The sequence below is a fragment of the Eptesicus fuscus genome, chromosome 5 (assembly GCF_027574615.1).
Source record: "Eptesicus fuscus isolate TK198812 chromosome 5, DD_ASM_mEF_20220401, whole genome shotgun sequence".
Taxonomy (NCBI): Eukaryota; Metazoa; Chordata; class Mammalia; order Chiroptera; family Vespertilionidae; genus Eptesicus; species Eptesicus fuscus.
In genome coordinates, this window is record NC_072477.1 from 97,784,820 (window position 1) to 97,803,595 (window position 18,776).

At 42.3% G+C, this 18,776-nt stretch overlaps 1 long non-coding RNA gene across 5 annotated transcripts in view; it reads left to right on the forward strand.

Annotated features, from left to right (window-relative positions):
• Positions 1 to 18,776, forward strand: part of LOC129149181 (uncharacterized) — a 161,484-nt gene that overhangs the window by 41,094 nt on the left and 101,614 nt on the right. For all 5 annotated transcript variants that reach the window (XR_008556167.1, XR_008556168.1, XR_008556166.1 and 2 more), the window contains exon 2: positions 14,182 to 14,277. This is a non-coding gene — a long non-coding RNA (uncharacterized LOC129149181). The remainder of the gene's footprint in view (positions 1 to 14,181; positions 14,278 to 18,776) is intronic.

Genomic DNA, 18,776 nt, shown 5'->3' on the forward strand with positions numbered 1-18,776 from the left:
ATATTATTAGATATAAAATTTTTTTTTAAAAAAAGCAACTATTTCAGTTTCTTGAAGAAAGATGGGGGTTACACATCTCCCCTCCCCCAACACCAAATAGCTGAAGCATTTGTTGACTGAGGACCTAGGAAAATCCAAGGGTGAAGCTGGCTTCCTTGGGGACTCAGGTGCCTCTGCATATTAGTCTCCTGTTCTCTTGTAGTGAATGGGTCTGAAATATGGCTGCTGGCAGCTCTTACAGCTTCAACCCAAAAAGAAAGAAGAGAGACCCTCTTTCTTCTAGTGTTGCTAAATCAAGTCTTATGACTTGGTCACATGCCCATTGCTGTGGATAGAGGACTGGGTGAAGCATGATGCTGGGGAGAGAGGAAGAGTTCCCATATGAAAAAAGGGTACAGAGCAGACAAAATCCACATGAGATGTGTCATGTTTGGGCTGCCGCAGGGCTGAGTATGGTAAAGAGAAACATGGCAACAGTGGTGGTATCTACTGCTTTTCTTCTTCCTGCTGGTAATAGTCAGGCGAGCCTTGAGGTTATGGGCTAAAGCACAATGCTCCTCAAACTTGGTTTTATTTAAGTACCCAAATAGCCAGGAATATGAACTCATGATGGAAGGTGGAGGGAAGCAGTCAAATATTGTCTCACATAAATAATGGAAATAGTACGATTTCTTCACTGTTTTAGAAATGATGGGAGGGGATTCACTTGGAGGGTTGTGCGCAGAATTATTCTTGTGACATTTTCAGGTTCCTGTTGGTAGAAAGATTTTGCAAATGTGTCATCTTTGTGAAAGGACATCTCTGGCATCATGTGGTGGTTTAGAGCATTTTTGGGGAAATACTTATCAGTGGGCTTTCTCAGTGAAGAACATGCCTGATGATGTTTTTTCTACCATAAGTTTTCATCAAACATAAACGAAATCAGAGTCTCAGGGGTCCCTCAAGCACTGTCTTCATTCAGCTTTCAAGCTACCATTTTATTTCAGCAGTTTTACCCAGTAAACAATCTGTCTTGGCAAAATATCTCCTAAAGAAGCTTGCATGTTGAATCGCTCTTTATTTCTGGTGAATTTATTTACTCCACCTGTGTCATTTTTTTTTCCCTTTTGAAGAAAAATAGCAATTCCATCTGAGTTTGGAAACCTTCCTTCTGTCATCTTTAATTGGTAAGCCAGAGCCCATTAGTGTAGAGTAAGCCTTTAAAATCACTTTCCAGTTCCTGCCAGGCCGACGTGGTTCAGTGGTTGAGTGTCGATCCAGGAACCAGGAGGTCACGGCTTGATTCCTGGTCAGGGCACATGCCCGGGGTTGCAGGCTTGATCCCCAGTAGGTGGCATGCAGAAGGCAGCCAATCAGTGTTTCTCTCTCATCATTGACGTTTCTATCTCTCTCTCCTGGTCCCTTCCTATCTCTGAAATGAAAAAAAAAAAATCATTTCTAGTTCCTTACAAATTTGTCAGAAGGGAGGGTTGGCCACATAGAGCCCAGCAGAAATTGGGCAGTTGTACAGCAGAAATTGGGCAGTTGGTGTTTTCCAAGAGCCACATGGGCCTGCGAGTGCCCTCAGGTGCCCTGAGTCCTAGGCCTGAGCCCCTTCCACTTTTGCCTGGGTGTTTGGCCCCATCTGGCTTCACATCTAATGCCCTTCCTTCTCCTAAAATATTTAGCAAATCTTGCTGAAAAAATCTCTTTGCCAGTTTGGCTTCAACATGTTCTCAGCTATCATTAAAAATATGTTGACTGCCCTGTACTTGAATTCAATTATTAATATCCATTCTTTTACCCTGGCTGGTTTGGCTCAATGGATAGAGATCAGTCTGCAGACTGAAGGGTCCCAGGGTTCGATTCCAGTCAAGGGCACATGCCTGGGTTTTGTGCCTGATCCCCAGTGGGTGATGTGCAGGAGGCAACCAATCAGTGATTCTCATCATTGATGTTTCTTTCTCTCTCTCCCTCTCCCTTCCTCTCTGAAATCAATAAAAAAATAAAATTAAAACATTACCTTTAAAAATAAATAAATACATAAATAAGTATATAAACAAATGTAAGTTGGTTAAAAAAAAATTCATTCTTTTATTCAGCTATCAGATAAACCCAGGGCTGAGTTAAATCCAGCCCACTGACCAGTTGTTCAGATGTGTCTTTTGAGCACATTAAAATACATAGTTTTCCAGTGTTATTTGATGAAGGTGCTTTTTCAGCTGGGCTATCTCCTATTTGCTTAAACTGGTGTCGCCACATTGGGCACAGAACCTCACCGCCTTGTCCACCTGTTATGACAGTTTTTTTCATCCATCTTGATTCTGCACTGGAGCTTGAAGAAAACTTCAGGCAATTTATTTGTATGAATATGTTTCCCATTGTCTACACCTAATCATCTTTTTAAAATTACTAAATACAGGATTTATTTCCTTTCAAAATTGGCCCCCTCTTTTGGAGTGAGATGTTTCATGCAGGAGGCTTTTCTCATGGGAGATATCAGGGTTATTCACCCTCTGAAATTACCAATGAGTATTTTAAAGCAGAGGGAAGTCCATTCTGCACAATTAGGTTGGCTGCTGCTTGTGGCTGATGCCTCCCTGGGTTTGTACTGGTGCATCCCCATTCCAGTCTGTCTTTACTTGACCTCTAGCAGAAATTGTTCTCTAAGCCCGGGAGCCCTGATTCTCCAGTTTCCCCTTTTCTGCCCCCAAAACACTGTGAGTTGTTGTTGTGTGCTGAAGAGCCTGACTCTAGAGATTTCTCAGTCCCCTCTCTCTCTTTAGCCATCTTTCCTTCTAAATTCAGTTACTCCAAACCCCCAGTTTCCTTGTAATTCTGTCCCTGAGGTTTAGTTCATATTTGTTATTGTGTCAGTCTCTCTCCTTGATGTTTCCCACACATTCTGAATTCTTTAGTTTTCCTTTCCCCTTTTTGTTATATTAAGAGAGCATTAAATTATATTTGGGGAAACATGATGCAACCATAACTATATTAACCATAACCACAGTGGTAACTGTTTTAATGTTTGTTATTCCCATTCCTGTCTACTCAGGTATATATCTTCCTACTGGGGTGCACTGGTCACCCATCACAATTCTCAGGGGTCTCTCTATGGGTTGGGGGAGATTGTAGTCTTTCAGGAACCTCACTGGACTCTTTGGCCCATCATAGACTCTGGAAGCTGCAATTGCAATTGCATGATATATAACCTTAGTATCTGTCTCAGTCAGTCCGTGGCTTCAGGCAAAATGCTCTACCTCTTGAGTGCCTCTAAAATCCTCCTATATAATAAAGAGGCAATATGCAAATTGACCCTCACACCCTCACATCACAAGATGGCTGCCCCCATGTCATCACAAGATAACCACCCCCACATCATTACAAGATGGCTGCCCCCATGTCATCACAAGATGGCCACCACAAAATGGCCACCCCACATCGTCACAAGATGGCCACCCCCACATTGTCACAAGATGGCCGGCAGGGGAGGGTAGTTGGGGGTGATCGGGCCATCAGGGGAGCAGTTAGGTGTCAATCATGCCGGCAGGGGAAAGGTTAGATGTCAATCAGGCTGGCAGGGGAGCGGTTAGGGGCTATCAGGCTGGCAGGCAGAGTGGTTAGGGGCAATCAGGCAGCCAGGCAGGCAAGTGGTTAGGATCCAGCAGTCTGGATTGTGAGAGGGATGTCCAACTAAACATCTTAGGGATCGGGCCTAAACCAGCAGCCGGACATCCCCTGAGGGGTCCCAGATTGGAGAGGGTGCAGGCTGGGCTGAGGGACACCCCCCACCCCCACCAGTGCATGAATTTCGTGCACCAGGCCTCTAGTAGGGATAATATTTAATGATGAGTGAAGATTTGATTAATGTTGGTAATGGATTTGCACAGGCCAAGCACGTATATTTCCATACTTGTTTTAGTAGTAGCTTCTGGTATTCTGGCTTTTCTTGCCTTTGAAGGCATCATATTTAGAAAGAATGTGATTGTTTCTACAGAGGGAGAAAGATCTAGAATTTACAGGTGTGTTGTGTTTGTCCCGTAGTAATAAAGCAGTTTGATTTTAGATGGTAGTAAGATCTGGAATGACACTGTCCTCTCATCTCTCTGTGCTGCTGCATGACACCATTTCTGCCTCGTCCCAGGCCTCTCTTTTCTCTCACTTCTCCATATAGCTCTAGGAAAATACTGTCTTTTTAGTAAGAGATCGAGCATTTTTATTTGAAGAACCAGCCAATGAGAATGTATTTGGTGATGTCTTCATAACTGAAATCTCTGTTGCTATGAATGTGTGTGTTGGCAGGGAGGAGAATCTTCTAGAATGTTTTTTTTTCCTTTTTCCCCTCCCTGCCTTTCCTGCCCCACCCCACCCCCAAATAAATACACAAAACAGAGGTCATGTGTGGACTCTGGAATTGCCCCAGCTGGTTTGAATCCTGGCTTGGCTCTGACACCTGGACATGTTGCTTCACAGTTCTGTCTCTCAGTTTCCTGATTTGTAACATGAGGATGAGCACAATTCCTACCCCAGAGAATTGTTATGAATTTTAAATCAGTTAACACATGGAAAACACTTAGAGTGCTTGGCACTGTGTCAGTGTTAGTGACCATTAAACCAAAATCATATGAATCATACCTATTCTGGAGTAACTGTGAAGAAAAAAAGGATTTTTAGAAGGCTGCATTCTGAAGTATTACTTTTTCTTTATTTTTGCAGTAAAAACAAATTCTTAGTAACAATTTTGGATGGAAAGGATCAGTTTTAATTAGAGAAAATGTCTAATATGGCTTCCCCCAACTTTCAGAGAAGGTAGAATGTTTTTCTAGTTTCTATGTAGCAGGAAAAGGAATAACCACTTGAGCATTGTGTATGCCAGCACTGTGATGCATGCTTGACACTTAAAGCTGTAAGAATCTTATGAGTGTGTTCCTCTACCCATTTTACAGAAGAATAAAGAGGTTTGGACAGATGAGGAATCTTGCCCATGTTTGGAAGTGGCTGTACTTTATTTGACCCTGTGTTGTCGTCCTCCCCCTCTCCCCTTTGGACACCCTGCTTATACTGAGGGAATACTCTGCCTCCCTGGTGGCCAGAACAGTGGTCGGCAAACTCATTAGTCAACAGAGCCAAATATCAACAGTACAACGATTGAAATTTCTTTTGAGAGCAAAATTTTTTAAACTTAAACTTATTCTAACGCCACTTCTTCAAATAGACTCGCCCAGGCCGTGGTATTTTGTGGAAGAGCCACACTCAAGGGGCCAAAGAGCCGCATGTGGCTCGCGAGCCGCAATTTGCTGACCTCGGGGCTAGAAGGTTGCTGAGCACAGCAGAGGAGAGTTAGTTTGGTTTATTATCATCTTAATCACAGTATCTCTTATTGATAGTCTAGTAAATGCATTTCCTTTCAAAGGCAGTTTTAATGTTGATAGACTTCTGCTTCTAAGTCAGTTGTCCACAAACAAGGAGCCCAATTCATGGTTTCTTGTTTCTTATGTTTGATCAAGCTTCCCTGCACAAAACCCTCCTTTTACATCTGTAAACAACCAAAGTAACTTACTTGAGTAAGCTAGAGTAGGGCCTAGAATTTCCAGTTGCTCTCTAATTCCATTCAGGAGGGACCCTAGCAGAGGCCTCATCTGATTTGTGTGGCAGGAGTCTCAAGTATTTGGGAAGATGACCTTGAGCAGCTTCTTCTTGTTCTTAGACCACAGTGGTGACATAATTTAGTGTCTACAGTAGAGCATGGCAGGTATTCTACATCTTTGTTCTTTGGCCTCCAGTAACTGTAGCTGGGGTTTTGTTGTCCTTTCTGGAAGGAACTATCAGTCACATCTTAATCCTAAGCCACACATTTACACTCATCTGAGCGATAAGCAAATTTGACAAGCAAGATTGAGACAATAATCTTAGTCTTGACTTTAGAGACAGGATTTAGTAAAGGAACTGAATCATACATTATTTATTATTTTGGTCACAGAAGCTGGAAAGTCCTCAATAAGTAAATCTTTAAATGTTATTTATTATACCACATACTTTAAGTTGTTTATTATTGGTTATTTAGACTCCTAATATTGTACATATTTAGAAAGTAAAGGACAAATATCTACTATAGAATGCTGCAATTTTATTCAGTGGAAAAATATTTTTTTACTGTCCTCATTCTTCTAGAAGAAAATGTTCCACTGAATAATTGATACCTCTAAAATGAAGCCTTGTGTTTTTATGATACTAGAATACCTTTATTATCTAAATAAATGTTAGACATTCCTGGATATTAACTATTTTGTGTAATAAACATTTGACCAAAGGAAAACTCAGACAACTACATTATTCTCAGGTGAAGTTCAGACCATGAATTATGCAGAACCACAGATAATTGCAAATGGTAGAATTAATCACAATATGCAAATAAGCAACTATTAAGAACTTTATGAAAATTTTTCCATGGTTTTGTTCAAATAAAATAGGATGTAAAACTGGAAATTTAACTTTAATTCAGGATGGTAAATACATTATTACAGTTGCACACTTTTTAAAAGAATTGAAACAAATGTAGTCAATTATGATTTTGTAATCTTTTTTTTTATTTAGTATAAAATAAAATAAGTGCATTATTTTTTATAACAAAGAGGCAAAATAAAAACACCATGTCTCCCTAGTATTTCATATTCTGGATCTGAAGTTCCTCCTTCTAAAATGTATTCTTGGCTTGAAATGATATAAATATTGTCCATATTACTGTTTATACTTAAAAAAATTTTAAAGATTCTACATCATGTCTTTTTAGCTGAGGATAATTAGAACCAGAAAAAGGCCACTTAAAGTGAATTCACTTAAAGGAGACCAAAACTTCATAATACAATGAAAAAAAGCTTTGGGACTTTATCTTGCAAAAAACACAAAAATATTATGAAAATATATTTATTTTAGTTTATATTTAACAAAATTTAGATTATCATTTTGATTATGACTCTCTTAGAATGAGCAATACAAAAGTAAAATGTTGATAGTTTTGAGAGGAATAATTTTTGGCCAAATTTTAATGATTGTACATGTGATACTTTTAAAAACTTTATGTATTTATTATTTTATTAATAATACATTTATTTTTAATTATAGCAGTTTAAAAATTTTTTCAATTATATTTGCCATACAATAAATTTTAGTTGTACAGCATAGTGATTAGACATTTATATATATCTTGAGAAATGATCACCTGGTAAGTCTAGTGTCCATCTGGCACCATACATAATTATTACAATATTATTGATTATACTAGAGGCCCAGTGCACAAAATTCATGCACAGGGGAGGGTGTCCCTCAAGCGGGCCTGCACCCTTTCTAATCTGGGACCCCTTGGGGGATGCCAATTGGGCCTAAACCAGACATCCCTCTCACAATCCAGGACTGCTGTCTCCTAACCGCTTGCCTGCCTGCCAACCTGATTGCCCACTAACTGCTCTCCTGCTGGCCTGATTGCCCACTAACTGCTCTCCCCTGCTGGCCTAATCGCCCACAACTGCCCTCTCCTGCTGGCCCGATCACCCACAACTGTCCTCTCCTGCCGCAACCTGCCTCCTCCACACCACCCAGACCCACAGGACCCCCAGGCCTCACTGCACAGAGCGGCCACCGGGCCCTGCCTCCGCTGTGCGTGCAGCCATCTTGTGGCAATATTGTGCAAGGGCATGATGCCACCTGGGCTTTTATTATATAGGATTTCCTATTCTGTACTTTATAGCCCCATGACTATTTTTATAACTGGGAATTTGTACTCCTTTTTTTTAATTAAACATTTTTAATGTTGACATAATTTCAGGTTATGTCAACATTCCCCCACCCTTTGCCCACCTCCACCCTTTGCCAACCTCCACCTTTCATCCCCCTCCCTTGACCTTCACCAAATTTGTTCATGTCCATGGGGTATGCATATAAGTTCTTTAGCTAACCCCTTCATCTTCCTTATCCAGTCATCCCCAACCTTCTCCCCTCAGATACCAGCCAGTCTGTATCCATACTTCCAGTTCCATTTTGTTCATCAGTTTATTTTGTTCATTAGATTCCTCATATTAGTGAGATTATATGGCATTTGTCAGCTTATTTTGTTCATTAGATTGCACATAATATGAGATTATATGGCATTTGTCTTTCTCTGACTGGCTTATTTCACTAAGCATAATATACTCCAGGTCCATCCATGCTATAGTAAAGGGTAAAAGTTCCATTTTTCCCCCAGTCATATAGTATTCCATTGTTTAAATGTACCATAGCTTTTTTAACCACTCATCTACTGATGGGCACGTGTGCTGTTTCCAGATCTTGGCTATTATAAATAATGCTACTATAAACATAGGGGTGCATATATTCTTTCTGATTGGTGTTTTGAGATTCTTAGGATATGTTCCCAGAAGTGGGATAGCAGGGTCAAATGGCAGTTCCAGTTTTAATTTTTTGTGGAAACTCCATACTGTTTTCCACAGTGGCTGCATTAGTCTGCATTCCCATCAACAGTACACAAGGGTTCTCTTTTCTCCACATCTCGCCAGCACTAGTTGTTTGTGATGTACTGATAGTAGCCATTCTGACAGGTGTAAGGTATTTCTCTCTGATAATTAGTGATCTTAAGCATTTTTTCATATAGGCCATTTGTATGACCTCTGTGGATAAGTGCCTATTCAGATCCTTTGCCCATTTTTTAATTGGATTGTCTTCCTGGTGTTGAGTTATAGAAATTCTTTATATATTTTGGAAATTAACCCCCTATCTGATGTATCATTGATGAATATGTTTTCCCAAACAGTGGGTTCTCTTTTCATTTTGTTGATGGTTTCTTTTGCTACGCATAAGCTTTTTTAGTCACATTTGTTTATCTTTTCCTGAGTTTCCCTGGATATTGTATACTAGAGGCCTGATGCATGAAAATTCATGCAAGAGTGGGCCTTCCTTCCCCCGGCTGCTGGCACCGGCTTCTCTCCGGCACCCAGGACCTGGGCTGCTTCCCTCCCCTGGCCGCCTGCAGGCACCTGGGATCCAGCCTGCTTCCCTCGGGCCGCCCACAGGTACATGGGACCGGCTGGCTTCCCTCTGTCCCTGGCTTCATCAGGAAGGATGTCCGGAATGACATCTGGAAGACATCCGGTCTAATTAGCATATTACCCTTTTATTATTATAGATAAAAAACCCTAAAGACTCTACTAAAAAACTATTAGATCTGATAAATGAATTCAGTAAAGTGGCAGGATACAAAATCAACACCCAGAAATCGATGTCATTTTAATATACCAGAAATAAACTATCTGGAAATTAATAAAACAACCCCACTTATTATTGCAACAACAAAAATATTAGGTAGCCAGGGATAAATTTAACTAAGGAGATAAAAGACCTGTACTTGGAGAACCATATGACATTGAGAAAAGAAATTAAGGAAGATACAAATAAATGGAAGCATATACCATGTTCGGGGATAGAAGAATTAATATCATTTAAATGTTCATACTGTCTAAAGCAATCTATAAATTCAACACAATTCCTATTAAAATACTAATGGCATCTTTCACAGAACTATAATAAATATTTCAAAAATTTATATGGGACCCAAAAAGACCCCAAATAGCCAAGCAATCTTGAGAAAGAAGAACAAAGTTGGAGGTATCACAATACTGGATATCATACTATATTACAAGGTCATTGTAATCAAAACAGCTTGGTACTGGTAAAAGATCAGGAATATAGACCAGTGGAACACAATAGAGAGCCCAGAAATCAACCCATTCCTTTATGGTCAATTAATATTTGACAAATGAGGCAAGAGCATACAACAGAATAAAGACAGTGTCTTCAATAAAGGGTGTTGGGAAAATTGGACAGGCACATACAATAAAATGAAACTAGACCACCAATTTATACCATACACAAGAATAAATTAAAACTAGATAAAAGACTTAAATGTAAGTCTCGAAACCACAAAAATTCTAGAAGAAAACATAGGCAGTAAAATCTCACACATCTCTCACAGCAATATTTTTGCTGACATTGTGGTATTATATGATTCACATTTGACATTTACATCACATCTTCATGATGGTCAGTTTTACAAAAATAGTTGAGGTCTTACTCATTTTTCTTTGGGCCTTTCAGATTCTTGAATATTAAACTCCTTCTGTATTGAAATCCCTATCTTGGAACCAACTTAAATTTTTTTTCTCTTAAATGATAGTTTCCCCATCAAACTGCTCACTCCCCATTTGCCATTGCTTCATTCTGTTTCTGGGCACGTTCCCTAATGTCATTTTGATTAACCTCATAAGATTCTGTATTTGTGGGGAATATTTGCAACTTTACCTTGCAGTGGACATCTGTGCAATGCTAACAGACAGGATCAAGTATAGATGCTGATGGTGAACAAGGACAGAATTTAGAGTGGGGGTTCAAGTCATGAAATGGTTGTTTGTTAGGAAGTATTTTAAGGTCTTAAAGGCATGCTTCCTTGGAAAAGCTCCTATCTATGCAGGGATTTGGATAAAGACTTCTCAAATAATGAGGACACCCTGTTTTATTTGCATGAATTCATTGCAGTGTGCTCTGTAGAAAAGAGGACAGATCATGACTGTGGAAATCCCTGGGCTTGTCTCAGTTCTGCTAGTGAGGGATTGTACGATCAGGACAAGTCACTTCATTTCTTTTGGTATAATTTCACTAGTCTGTAAAGCAAAGGTTGAGCTAAAGAAACTTCTAGTCACAACATTCTGTGATTGGATATTTTAAGAGCTTTATCGCTATTTTCATAGGATCCTAGAATTTAATAGTCATCAACCTACTCCTTTTTCTAGTTATATCTATATATATAAAAGGCTAAGCAACTGTCCAACTGTCGACCGGTAGCTATGACATGCACTGACCACCAGGGGGCAGATCCTCAGCGTAACAGCTGCCGAACTGCAGTGACTTGGCAATGGCGGTTCTCGGGTGATGCACCCCAGAACCAGAGAGGAGGGAGCCAGATTCTGGGGTGTGTCACCCAAGAACTGCCCTCTCGCAATCCGGGGATGTCAGAGAGCTGGTTTCAGCCTGATCCCTGCAGGCCAGGCCAAGGGACCCCACCTGCTGGAGGGACCCCCGCTCACTCTGCAATGCCCTTCGAGCTGTGGCACTGGGGAGGGACCGCGGGAGGTTGGCTCCAGGGCATGTCCAGCCCATCTTGCCCAGTCCTGCCCCGCTGGCCACCTTCTAATAAATTTCCTTTCAATGTGCGTGAATCTGGCCACCGGGGTACTAGTATATAATCTATGTATATAAAAGGCTAAGCCACCATTGCATCCGAAACAACTGAATGGACGATCAAACAGGCTGTGTGGGGCGACCAGGTCGGCAGGGGGGTTAGTGAGGGGTGACCAAACGACTGAGCAACAGGCTGCATGGGGCTACCAGGCTTGCAGGGGGTTAGTGAGGGGCGACCAAATGACTGAGCAGCAGGCTGCATGGGGCTACCAGGCCTGCAGGGGGGGCAGTTGGGGGTGACCAGACCCACAGGGTGGGGCAGTGAGGAGCGACCAGGTTGGCGGGAGGGGGCAGTTGGGGGCAACCATACCGGTGGAGGGGTGCAGTAAAGGGTGACCAGGCTGACGGGGGGGCACTAAGGGGTGACCAGGCCGGTGGGGGGGCAGTTGGGGGTGACCATGCCGGCAGGGGGTGCTGTAAAGGGCAGCCAGGCTGGCGGGGGGTATAAGGGGTGACCAGGGCAGCAGGGGGGCAGTTTGAGGCAACCAGGCCGGGGGTGGGGGGATTTGGGGGCAACCACACTGTCAGGGGATGCAGTAAAGGGCGACCAGGCTGGTGGGGGGGGCACTAAGAGGTGACCAGGCCGGCAGGGGGGCCATTGGGGGCAACTATGTCTGCTGGGGGGAAGTTGGGGGTGACCAGGCCAGCAGGGGGGGCAGTTAGGTGCGATTAGGCAGGCTGGCAGGTGAGCAGTTAGGAGCCAGTGGTCCTGGACTGTGAGAGGGATGTCTGGTAGTCAGACATCCCCTGAGGGGTCCCGGATTGGAGAGGGTGCAGGCTGGGCTGAGGGGACCCTCCCCTCCCCCCGTGCATGAATTTCATGCACCAGGCCTCTAGTCCTATATAATAAAAGGTTAATATGCAAATTGTCCCTGCGACTGGGAGTTTGACCTGGAGTTCAACCAGGGGGCAGGGCCGGCTGGCCAACAGCCCGTGGCCCCTTCCCCTGTCCAGCTCCCCCCCCCCCCCATTACCCACCTACCTTGATCAGGGGCGGGGCTGGCTGGCCGAACACCTGGAGCCCCTCCCCATCCAGCCCTGCCACCGATCGGCCCAGATCAGGGTGGGCTGGCCAGACCCCACCCATGCACGAATTTGTGCACCAGGCCTCTACTCTCTGTTATAAAAGGCCTGTGGTCCTAACGCTGCAGTGACCAAAGACCAACGCAGGTGGGCAGGGCTGTGAGCGTGGCAGGGCAAGACGGCGTGGGTGGGCGGGGCCGCATGATTTTGCGTGCTGGGCTTCTAGTATGTATACTGTACATTATAATTTCAGTAGCTACTTCCATATGTAATCATACTTTTGGTAAAGTTGTAATCAGCACTTTCAAACAAACTTAAATTCTAGTCTTTTCAAGTGCTACCTCTTATAAGTGTTTTTCTACTTTTTTCTTTTTCACATTTATCTCTTTTAACGGCTGCTTGATAGTTTATTGAGTACATATGTTTTAATATATTTAAATATGTCTTGCCCAATGTATTCTGGCAACTGAGCATCTCTGTATGTTTGGGGAGTTTGGGAGGGCCATGTTACTGTAGACATCTCTATAGCAGACAATTATTTCAAAAATTCATCTCACCTGTAGCACAGTCCTGGGTGCATTTCAGTACTTAAGTGCCTCTTGCTGCTGCTGTAAACAGGAAGAAACAAACTCAGACAAAGCGTCTGGCTGAGTGAAGCAGGGGGAGGAACAAGGAAAACGAATTGTGTTTTGCTGCTGCTGACCAGGGAAAATCCTGGGGAGTCTGGCATTTAATAACAAAGGAAGCAGAGAACAACTCAGAAAACCAGATTCTGGATGACATCTTCAGGTACCTGGCTGCCCCTGAACATCATACCTAATATCCAATCACCTGGGAAGGTTGGTGACTGGTGACTCCTGAAGTTGCACTGTCTGGTCCAGAGAACAAAGCTAGAGAGGAGGCCATCACAGCAGCAAAGTAGCCAAAGACTAAATGAGTTAATCATACATTATTAAAAATTACAGCACTTTGCATTTTTAACTCCAGATCTTGGACATTTTCAATGCACCCTTGGGGAATAATTTGTTCATCCATTATAACTGGATCTGCTACCTCTTATCAAGATAAAGGAAACTTTGCCCTAGCTGGTTTGGCTCAGTGGATAGAGCATCAGCCTGAACTGAAGGGTCCTGGGTTCAATTCCGGTCAAGGGCACATGTCAGGAATTCGGGCTAGATCCCCAGTGTGGGACATGCAGGAAGCAGCTGATCAATGATTCTCTCTCATCATTGATGTTTCTATCTCTCTCTCCCCCTCTCTCTTTGTCTCTGAAATAAAAATATATATATGAAAAAGATTTAAATAAAAAAATAAAGGAAACTCGAAACTAATACAAAATAATATTAAATGTACACTGTAATATAAAAAATTAAAAATATAAAAAGAAAAAAATAAAAGAAGCATACTGTACACTTTTTCCTTCCTATACTTGTAATATCGACTTTGGTCTGTGCATGTGGTCACTTCCTCTGCACATGTGGGTGAACTGTTTGCAATGCTTGTTTCACATAACTTGTCACAACACCGTGGTGGTTATTGGGCAAGAAAGGGAACTAAGCTTTGATGAAATTGGGGTAACCTGGTTATTTAAAGCAGCTAATGCAAATGTTTCAAGTTAAGTCAGGTTAAGGTAGATTCAGTAAAGGCAATTTTAGTCATGATTCAAATTGCCAACTAGAAAAAAACTAGGGAATTATAAAAATTATATGTCCGTTTTAAATTGCACTGTGCTGGGTCACATGGGACTGAAGCATGCTGATAAACTAGGAGAAGTTCAGTATTTTTAGAGGTTTACTTAAGCACAACTAATTTGTTCTGTGTCATGTATGTGTATGTTTCTCAGCTTTGGAAGTCACATCCTACAATTCCTTAATCTTTTTTTTTTTTTTTTTCCAGATTCTAGCTACATTGAAGACTGGTTGTTTTCTAAAACTAGAGAAGTCCATAAAGTGATGGTGACTTCTTTTTGAGGTTCGAGTACTAGAATAAAAGGTAATTGTTGATGATTTCAGAATTTGTTTGCAATACTGTGGTAGAGGCTACCTACAAACAAAAAACAAGACTTTGAATATTTTTTTCTCACCAAAAAATAACTAGTATCATTCTGATTTAGTTATGATTTTTAAAAAAGAAAACCTAGCATGTCTTTCTTAAATAAGCGTTTGCAGGTAGGTATACCTGAGGATTACAGTGTAACCCAGCTAGGCAGTATACTCCTTTTCTTAGACCACATCCCAAGGGACATCCCCCGTGCCTGTTCTGTGTGACATCCCACATTTAGAGAGAAAATGTGAGAGTACAGGCATAAGTTATAGAAAGACCGCTACAGTGTAGGGACTCATTTTAATGACACACAAATTTGGTAAAACCTAATAACCAGCTGCTTTCCCATTTTCCCCAGTCCCAGCTCAGTTAAGCCCTGTGACAACTGATGGCCTCACGTTAGGACAGCAGTTATTTCTTTGGCTGGGCTCCAGGAGCAGCTCCTCTCTCTCAGCCGGCTAATCCTAAGCTGGTTATCCTCTCCAGGTCAGAATTTTTTTTTTTTTTGGATGCCCTCAGTTCTCCTGTCTCCCAGAACTCTCAGCCAGAAGCTTAGGTCTCAGAAACTGTTTTCCAAAAGATCATCTTTCTAAAATCTATTCACAATATTTTTTTCTTAAGGACAACCACAGTTCCTGCTCACCAGTTCTCAAAGTAGCAATTTATTTTCCCCTCTTCTTTAAGTGTTCTGCTTAATGGCTGGATTTAGTTAAAAAAAGAAATCATATTTAAATTCATACTAATATACTTTTTTGAAAAAATTGATTTCAGAGAGAGACAGAAACACTGATGTGAGAGAGAAACATCAATCAGTTGTCTCCCGCATGTGCCCTGAGCAGGGATTGAACCCTCAATCTGGGTATGTGCCCTTGACCAGGAATCGAATTGCCATCTTTTGGACAATGCTCCATCCAACTGAACCACACCAGCCAGGGAATACTGACATACTTTTTAATCATGTCGGTCCCAGGGTCAGTGGGTTGAGGTTATAAAGAAGAATCAGGAGAATTTTTGAAATCTCTGTCTAATGTTCACGTTCCTTTGCCTGGAGGTAGCTCTCCCTAGATGGAGATGTTTGTACAGAAACTGGACACCTGTCCGACCAGGATATTGCTGAAGGGGAGCCTGGCTGAATTGGGAAGAAGGTTTTCTAGGTCTGTTTAATCCCAAAGGAATTCTACAGTTTCTCAATTGATGGTCCAAAGAAAGCAAACAGTTCCTCCCTGCCACCCCCCCCCCCCCCCCCCCACACACACACACACATTTAAAAAATTAAGCAAAGAATTAAACTAGATTATTGCACTTGGTGCGTCTATCATGCTTTTGGGTGACTTTCTTGATACTGTCATTCTGAAGCATATTTCCTGAATGGCTCCCTCTTAGACCTCATGACGTTGGAGGGCTGTCCTGAGAGAGAATTTTTTGTGGAAACACTTCTGTGGTGATGAGCTGCTCAGAGGGTGCTTCAGGGCAACTGTCTGAAGTGTGTCGGTGGTTTGCTAGGTTGGGAGGGAGGTTACCATGAGTTGATTATCCACCTAGCTGTTAGGATCTTAGCTTGGTCTTTGAACCCCACCCATTCTGCCACCCTGGTTCCCCTAGTGCAGTGGTCGGCAAACTCATTAGTCAACAGAGCCAAATATCAACAGTATAACGATTGAAATTTCTTTTGAGAGCCGAAAACCGACTTCTGCGCATGGGCCACGAAGTTTCAATCGCACTGTACTTGCGCGCCCGCATGTGGTATTTTGTGGAAGAGCCACACTCAAGGGGCCAAGGAGCCGCATGTGGGTCGCGAGCCTCGGTTTGCCGACCACTGCCCTAGTGTCTCCTTAGGCCAAGCCTCCCATTGACGGTTCCTTGGGGACAGCAAAGAGCATCAACATTAAACATGAGAAAAGCGCCATGTGCTAACCATTTTTGAAAATATCTAAATGTCTGCCATGACCATCTATGGAGGTAATATACACTTGAGCACTTGAGCCTATAAAGGCATATTTGAGTTTTAATCAAGTTTTTATGCTCCCATTCCTCATGAAACTGCCCTTATTCCAGCAAGAATTATTTCCTACTCCTTCCTTCTTAATGCCGCGTCACTTTGTCCTTACTTTATGTCATTGGTTTGGTTCCATTTTATTTTATTTTATTTTATTTTATTTTATTTTATTTATTTTATTTTATTATTTTAGTATGAAAAGCTTTCTGATCTCCTGTTTATTCCCCTAGAAACCCATTTGTTCTTTTCATAGAAGCTTTTCACCTCTCTCTCTAATATTAAATTAGGTATATAAGTCCTATCTTTAGCTGTTTATTTTTTATTGTATTTTTACTAGAGGCCCGGTGTACGAAATTCGTGCATACGAGGATGGGGGTCCTTCACTCTGGCCTGCACCCTCTCCAATCCGGGACCCCTCAGGGAATGTCCGACTGCCGGTTTAGGCCCGATCCCTAATGGGATGGGGCCTAAACTGGCAGTCGGACATCCCTCTCACAATCCAGGACCACTGGCTCCTAACTGCTCACCTGCCTGCCTGCTTGATCGCCCCCAACTGCCCCCCTTCTGGCCTGGCCACCCCCTAACTGCCCTTCTGCCAGCCTGCCTGCCCCCTAACTGCTCCCCTGCTGCCCTGGTCGCCCCCTAACAGCCCCCCTGCCAGCCTGGTCGCTCCCTAACTCCCCCCCCTGCCAGCCTGGTCACCCTCTTAACTGCCCCCCTCCCGGTCTTGTCGCCCCCTAACTGTCCGGAAGGAAGTCGGATGTCTGGAAGATGTCAGGAAGACCCAGTCTAATTAGCATATTACCCTTTTATTAGTATAGATTGATTTCAGAGAGGAAGGGAGAGGGAAAGAGAGAGATAGAAAACATTAGTGATGAGAGAGAATCATTGATTGCCTCCTGCATTCCCTCTACTGGATATTGAGCCCACAACCCAGGCATGTGCCCTTGACCGGAAGTGAACCTGGGATCCTTTAGTCCATAGGCCATTGTGCTCTATCTGCTGAGCCAAACCGCTAGGGCTCTTTAGCTGTATAGAGAGCCAATTCTTTTGTGCAGTCCATATACATTGAAACTCCCTACCCCCTTAATCTGTTAGTTTCAGTTTAATTCGAAGGCCTTCAGAGTAGAAGAAAAGTTTGTCCTTCCCCAAACTATTCTATTTTTATTTATCCTCCTTTTTTCTGCCATTTTTTTGGATTAAGTATTTTATAATATTTATTTTACCTCCTATATTAGTGTACAAACTGTCCTTATTTATTTTTTTCCTAGCTGCATTAGGGTTTACAGTAAGCATCTTTAACTTATCACAGTCTGCCTTCAAATAATATTATACTACTTGATGTATAATATCAAGTGTTATAAGGGCCTTTGGTAATATACCTCCATTTTCCCCTCCTCCTGTCCTTTGTGCTATTGTCATACTTGTTACATTTATTTAAGTTGTAAAACCCACACTTCATTGTTGTTAAATTTGCCTTAAATAGTCAATTTATCTTTTAAAGAGGAAAAGATTTTTTGTGTTTGTCCAAATCCTTCCAGGCTTTTTTCTTTTTTTTAAATAATTCTTTATTGTTGAAAGTACTACATATGTCCGCCTTTTTTCCTCCATTGATCCCCTCCAGCCGACCCCCTCCCCATCCCCTGCCCCAGGCCTTCACCAGCCTTGTCTATGTCCATGCTTTATGCGTATAGGCATACAAGGTCTTTGGTTGATTACCTCCCACCCATCCACTCATCCTCCCAGGCCTTCCCTCCGAGATTCTGCTTCCATGCTTCCATGTCTCTGGATCCACTCCATTCATTAGTTTATTTTGTTACTTAGATTCCACATATGAGTGAGAGCATGTGATAATTGTCTTTCTCTGACTGACTTATTTCACTTTGCATGGTACTCTCCATGCTGTCTCAAATGGTAAGAGACAGTCCCCAACAGTCCCTTGGAATATAGCTGTCCCTCACTCACAAATAAACACTCCCCATACATCCATACACTCTCCTTTTGTTCTCTCACTCACACACTATCTTGCAGCCTGCCTTCCAGTCAGCAGCCATCTTCTAATTACATTCTTTCTGATTAGTGTTTCAGGATTCTTAGGATATATTCCTAGAAGTGGGATCACTGGGTCAAATGGGAGTTCCATTTTTAATTTTTTGAGGAAACTCCATACTGTTTTCCATAATGGCTGCACCAGTCTGCATTCCCATCAGCAGTGTACCAGGGTTCCCTTTTCTCCACATCCTAGCCAGCACTTGTCATTTTTTGATTTGCTGATGGTAGCCATTCTGACAGGTCTGAGGTTATTCCTCATTGTCACTTTAATTTGCATGTCTCTGATGATCAGTGACTGAGCATTTTTTCATATGTCTCTTGGCCATCTGTATGTTCACTTTAGAGAAGGGTCTATTTAGGTCCTTTGCCCATTTTTTAATTGGATTGTTTGTCTTCCTTC